The sequence below is a fragment of the Mercenaria mercenaria genome, chromosome 1 (assembly GCF_021730395.1).
Source record: "Mercenaria mercenaria strain notata chromosome 1, MADL_Memer_1, whole genome shotgun sequence".
NCBI lineage: Eukaryota > Metazoa > Mollusca > Bivalvia > Venerida > Veneridae > Mercenaria > Mercenaria mercenaria.
Genome location: NC_069361.1, coordinates 84,702,012 through 84,708,236, shown reverse-complemented (window position 1 = coordinate 84,708,236; position 6,225 = coordinate 84,702,012). Strand labels below are relative to the sequence as shown.

The window sequence follows — 6,225 nt, the reverse complement described above, 5'->3', positions numbered from 1 at the left end:
TGTTCATACATCATTGACAGATATCGGATCAATATGTTATACTGCAGTAGAGAAAATAAGGTGCCTTCCAGTTGGGCACTTTATATTGAATGGCAATACTTAATTCATTCACTTGTTCTTTTTCGAAATTCTTGTTTTTTCATATTTGGTACATTTTAAGTCACTTATGTGGAGATTTGTTTTTAAGTGAAAACTTTTGGTACCGCCGGAGCTGACAACACTGAGTAGGACCACTGCCTGACCTTCCACCTATCTGACGAATTATGGAATGTCAAACTGCAAAAACTGGGCACTTGATGGTTTTCTTCTCCATTTCAATTTTAAATTCAAAGAACTGGTTTGCATTTTCACCTGTTAGGATTTAGTACTATATCATTCCTACCAAAGCGTATTCTTCAAATTTTCGGAATCTGTTCTTTAACCGTATTCTTTGTCCGCTATTCAATAATTCAAACCTCTTTATTTCAGCTGTACCATCTTTAAGCACCCCCAAAACAACTATTAAGGTTCCAGTCCAAACTACCAAAGCTGTCACGTTAACCACGAAAGGATCAATCCAAACTTCCAAAGCTGGCAGTCTAACCACCAAAGGTTCAATTCCAACGCCAAACCCAACAACAAAGGCTGCAGTTCAGACTACAAAAGGTTCGAAAGTGACCACAGCACTGATAACAAAAATAAACACATTAAAACAAACTACTAAAGATATTGCGGTTACATCAGACAAATCCTCGGTGAAAACAACATTAAAGGTACAGTAGATTTTTAGCAAGTATCACTTTAGATTTGAACGAGTACTGATGGTATAAGCACGTTTGAACTGAAAACAAGAGTGCAAAACTGTCACAAACTAAATACTTATTGAGCAGGTAATTTGTTTTCTCAGTATTGCCTATTTCAAGGGCCATAACTCCATGGCAGCAGACAATCTAGGTGGTTACTGAACTTGGCCAAGTTAATATGACCACACCCATTCTGGCTATGTTTGGTGAACATTGGATTAGAACTGCTCAATAATAAGTGTAATTTGTCTCAGTTTTAAGTTATTCAAGGGCCATAACAAAAGTTAATTGGGACTAACTGGCAGTTATCAAGCTTATCTGAGATATTACACCCATAAACATTTTGACAAAGTTTGGGGAACACTGGACAACAACTACTAAAGTTTGAGCAAACACTGCCAATTTTCCTAAGTTTTAGTAATTCAAGGACATTAACCACTGAGCGACTGGGATAATTTGTATGCCAGTAAATATTATGACCAAGTTAGGTGCTCAATGGAAAGGAACTGCTGTAGTTAGGTGACACAATCATAGTTAGGTGACACAATCATGTTTCCCAATCTTGAGTAATTGAAAGGCTATAACTCCAAAGACACTAAAAAATCCAGCTGGATATCTAATTTGGCTGAGATATTATGTCCATACACATTGTAACCAAAGTTTGGACAATAGCAGAAAAGAACTGCTAAAGTTATATAGTAGGCACTGCCAATTTTCGTAATTTTGAGTAATTCAATGGCCGTAATTCCAGAGACTTTGAGGATCCAGCACATTATCAAACTCTGTTGAGATTGAAGTTTGGTCAATATTGGAGAAGAATGCTCAAGTAAAAGAGCAGACAGCATTTGCAGATGACACCTGGCTGCCCATCCGCTGTTGCAGGTGACCCCATAATATGTCCCATTTGATGGCTGTATAAATATCAGTAATCTCGTATTGTCTTTTCTATGGTAATGTGTCAAAACTCTACTGCATTGATTTAGATGATGTCATACAGTGACAGTGTTCTGTGTCTTTAATTATCAAGTGTGCTCCATCCTTATTATAAACCAAATGCTGAAGATAGCATTGCTGGGGAAGTCATTGGGGTTACTTGATATCGATTACATTGTTAAACCTGTATCTAACATTTCACAAGAAAGGCGCTTAGGATGAAACACACTGAACCTTTTCAAGACTTAACATGCTGAACATGACTGATTCACGCATCCGTGCAGTCTGATCATAATCTGCACTGTTTGCCATTCAGTCAGTAAATTTTTGGTATGCACCCCTTTTAACAGTTAATGGTACTGTCCAAATGGAGAGATGGACAAGTTCATTATAGAAATTTAGCAGGGTAAGGGTTAAGACTGTGGGCACAAGCACAACTATAGGGGGCATATTGTAGATATACTCAAAGTAGTCCCTTCATTTAGTCATTTTTTTATTCTTTTCTAATAATATTTTTGAAGCCAAGCGCTGCAGGAGAGTCGCAAGCTGAACCTGTATCAGAGCCTGCTGACACGGGCGCCACTATAGGGGCCGTTGTAGGAGCGGTGATTGGAGTTGCTGCAGTTGTTTGTGCTGTGATACTATTCTGGAAATTAGGTCTATTGAAAAAATTCAGGGAGCACTATTGCAAAAGGTAATCTTTTTTTTAACATAACATCAAATAACACATGTCAACATTTCAGAGAAAGAGACACTAATAGACATGATAATAGAAGCATAGGATTTATAGTCAAAACAACTGAAACAAATTTTTACGGAAAATTCATACATAACAGGGTGTTATTTGATTATGCACGGTATTCTCAAGATTATCTACAAATTCTACTAAGTGGATGCTTAAAGTGATTACAGAAGATTGGCTGTTTTGACAGAAGTGTACATACTATGTATTTTTCCCATTCTTCAATTTGATTTTCAAATCAAAGGTGTGTACCTATGATGCTAAAATATTTTGAACTAATTAAATTTAAGAAAATGTTCACTTTTTCCAGGTCAAAGGTTGATAACTATGATGTAGAAAATGGCGAGGCTACACAGAATGGAACAAAACCTGCAGAAAAAACATTAAAAGCATTGTAAAAGTTTATATTTCAACAGTCTCCAATTTTAGATCTCAGACTAATCTTCTGTGCCCCAAGTTTAATTGAATATGAGGACCAGTCTCACAACTCTCACATCTGATTGGATGATTCTAGGAGTAGTCATGAAATTGACCAATGGAAATGTTTCATTTGAGACTGGTTGATGGGCTAAGTTTAATAGTATTGGACCATTGTTAATAGGTTTTTTTTTAATCAAACACGACACAAGACAATTTCTGCCTTAAAGAAATATGTACATAAGTACTTAGTAGGTTATATTATTTGATTATATTTGATTAACTTTTGCCCTAGTTCAAAGAATAGGACAGGTAGTGTTAGCTTGATAAAGTGTTTATTTTTCATCATAAAGAGGTAAAGATGTACTATATTATCAGAAATATTTGCAAATGATTTATTTTTGCTGATAATGCATTTTGCATTATTTCACTAAAATAAATTCTCACTCAAAGATACACCTCCAATTATTAAACTATTCTAAAATTTCGAGAAATTTTAGCCATGCAGAAATATCTGATATTAAAGTAATGCTGTTTGTTCATCAGCGCATGCAACATATCTTAACATAATCTGACACTGGTGTTTGCACAGGCATTATACTCCATTGCTGTACCTTAATACAGACTGCATAACCTGATATTTATTTTTATTATATACCTATAGAAATCATACATGTCAAGTTCCGTGGACAATTTTCCAGGAGATTTCAGTTGAAAATCCAGGATATTTGATGAAAATCCAGGAGATTTTTTCGACGTACGTTTCTTAGGAAATTTTTGGTCGAATATAATACTATGTAACAGTTTAGGTCCGATTTCGGCAATGTTTTTAGGTGCTTAACTTGCTTTATAAAGCATTTCAACATTTATCATGTTGAATACGATTGATTCTGCCTTTGCGACCAGTGTAAATTGTCCATGCAGTCTCATCATGATCTGCACTGTTTGCCATTTAACAGTCAGTATCTTTTTTGTAAGCCCCCATTTTAACAGTTACCGGTACTGTCCAAAATGAAAATTTTAGAAATTCTGCAATGTAAACAAAACAAAAAAAAAAACAACACATAGGTTTATAATAACTTTATTTAGTTATTACAGTATTCTTTGAGCAGAGGAATAGGAATTTGGATGAAATTTTAAATTTTATACTGGCGAGTTTCTTTAATGTGAATAATCTGCAGGGTTTTTTTTTTCGGCGACGCCGTCTAAATTCGTTTTCGTTTTCCTATGCCACGTGATTTCAGTTTGCCAATCAAACTACTTGATAACGCATTATAGACAGACATCCCAACTTTTTCTGAATGCCAAGTGGGAGTTTTTGCTTTCCAAAGTGGGAGATTGAGGTGTTCAAGTGGGAGATTTTATACCGCGGTAATAATGTTCATGATAACAAAGCTTTTAACAAATCTAATGATAATATAAACTTATTTGCCCTTATAAAATCACTAGTCTTAAAAAAATTCACTTGTCTAAATCTTATTATTCATGCATTTTTAATGTTTTGGAACAATAATACATGAAGCCTTCTGTGCAAAATTAAATAGTTATGGCACTTTAAGCACTATGTCTAAATTCAAAACACCACTTAGAATTAAACCTGCACTTTTATTTAAAATATTCTTTTGTTGGAAAGAAGACTCCCCAGGTGAATTTTACATGACAAACAGTACAGCTGTTAGAACTGTAAAAACAAAATGTATATAGCTAAAAGAATAATAGTTCAAGCATAAATCTTCCTTTTTGATAAATTATCTATAATAGATAATTTATCAAAAAGGAAGATTTATGCAACACTCTGCCTGATTGGACGAGAGTGTCAATTTTTTTCACTCTGTTGACTGTGCTACGCTGAGTGAAATGTAGACAAAGCGTTTATCCTAAACGACGCTGCTCACAGTTTTAAAGCCAACTTTGGTTCAGTATATTTAGCAAGAATATTGATATATCTCAAAATAATAAGTAAGTTTAATAAATATGATAAAAACCTGTTCAAATACCAACATATATCAAATTAAAGAAAGAGCTGAATACGGTCTGCGTATCACATGAATAAGGGTGTGATAAGAGTCTTTTATGTAGAGAAGTGTTTTTTAAAAGATTTTCCTTGTTACAATTGTCGTCTGTATATGAAAAGGTTTCTTGCTTTTGTGACTTATTCAGTTTGCATATTAAAATGAGTACTTGTTTGCTTTGATATATTTGTTACAAATTATTTAACTGACTTGTTATATATGAATATTTTTTTTTAGTATTGTATGCAAGTATTGAACTCAGTTGAAATCTGTTTTCATTATATATATGCTATATAATGACTGAATCTCATTTTACACTGAAATGAAGGTACGTTGCATACAGTTTACTATGTGATATAACTACGGTCAAACTTTGCTTATGCGTCAAAATTTTGCTTATGAAACAGAAATATTGAAATAATACATGTATGTTTTGCTTGACCTTCACTTATTATAGGTGTGATGTCATTGTCCTAAGATTCACGAATAGCGAATGTGCATTTGTTAAGCGGATAGTTGGCCTATTTTAGAAATAAATAAAAAATAATATGAAAAAATCTTTAATTGATTTTTTTCATATATTCTAATCAACTTGATTTGTAGCACTTTATTGCCCGCAGCCAACTTTGTTCAGCTGGACATTTGACCTTTTATGGGGTGCTAGAGCTAAAACTAATGCCTTTATACAGCTCCATGAACAGCTTGGTGGATCTTTGTCATACTGCCTGGAGCACTTATAAGGTCCTCTTCAAATTTTATTTATACTAGGAACATGGCCCTATTAGGGACCATATGTAAAGTAATTAGCAGATTTTTGCATTAACCAGTAAAATGAATGGATTTTTACAACGTCAGTGTGAACAATATACGTAAGTGCTCCTGCTATTTGTTACAATGGGGATAGGGCTAATTAGCTTAAAAATTAAACACTTTTGAATGACCTTTTTTATTGAACGCTTATGAATTTCACGAACTACTGCGTATTTATTGTCTAAGTATAAACGACACAAAATGCAACCTACGAAATTTGCGAAAAAATAAAAGAGAACACATAAATTGTTAAAGTGCGTGTTTAGTTTTGCAATTTGAAAATGGTAGATGAAAATTGAATGATAGATAAAAATTTTATAACTTCTTTCCTTATTACAATCGCCGACCATCATTTTTAAATGATATTCTTGATCAATTCTTAGATTTTTTGCAGATGAGCAAACCTGAACATAGATTGGAAATAAATCCATTTCAGTCGGATTTTTTAATCTGCACTGAAAACTGCTTTTTATCATCAAATGATAATACAAAATCATAGCATGTTAAAAATGTTTAAAAACTATTCAAA

At 33.5% G+C, this 6,225-nt stretch overlaps 1 long non-coding RNA gene across 1 annotated transcript; it reads left to right on the top strand.

Annotated features, from left to right (window-relative positions):
* The first annotated feature begins 612 nt into the window (after window positions 1-612).
* On the top strand, window positions 613-2,984 carry LOC123531952 (uncharacterized). Its single transcript, XR_008372755.1, has 3 exons — window positions 613-752; window positions 2,237-2,409; window positions 2,768-2,984. It is a non-coding gene; the product is annotated as an uncharacterized LOC123531952 (long non-coding RNA).
* Window positions 2,985-6,225: the final 3,241 nt, after the last annotated feature.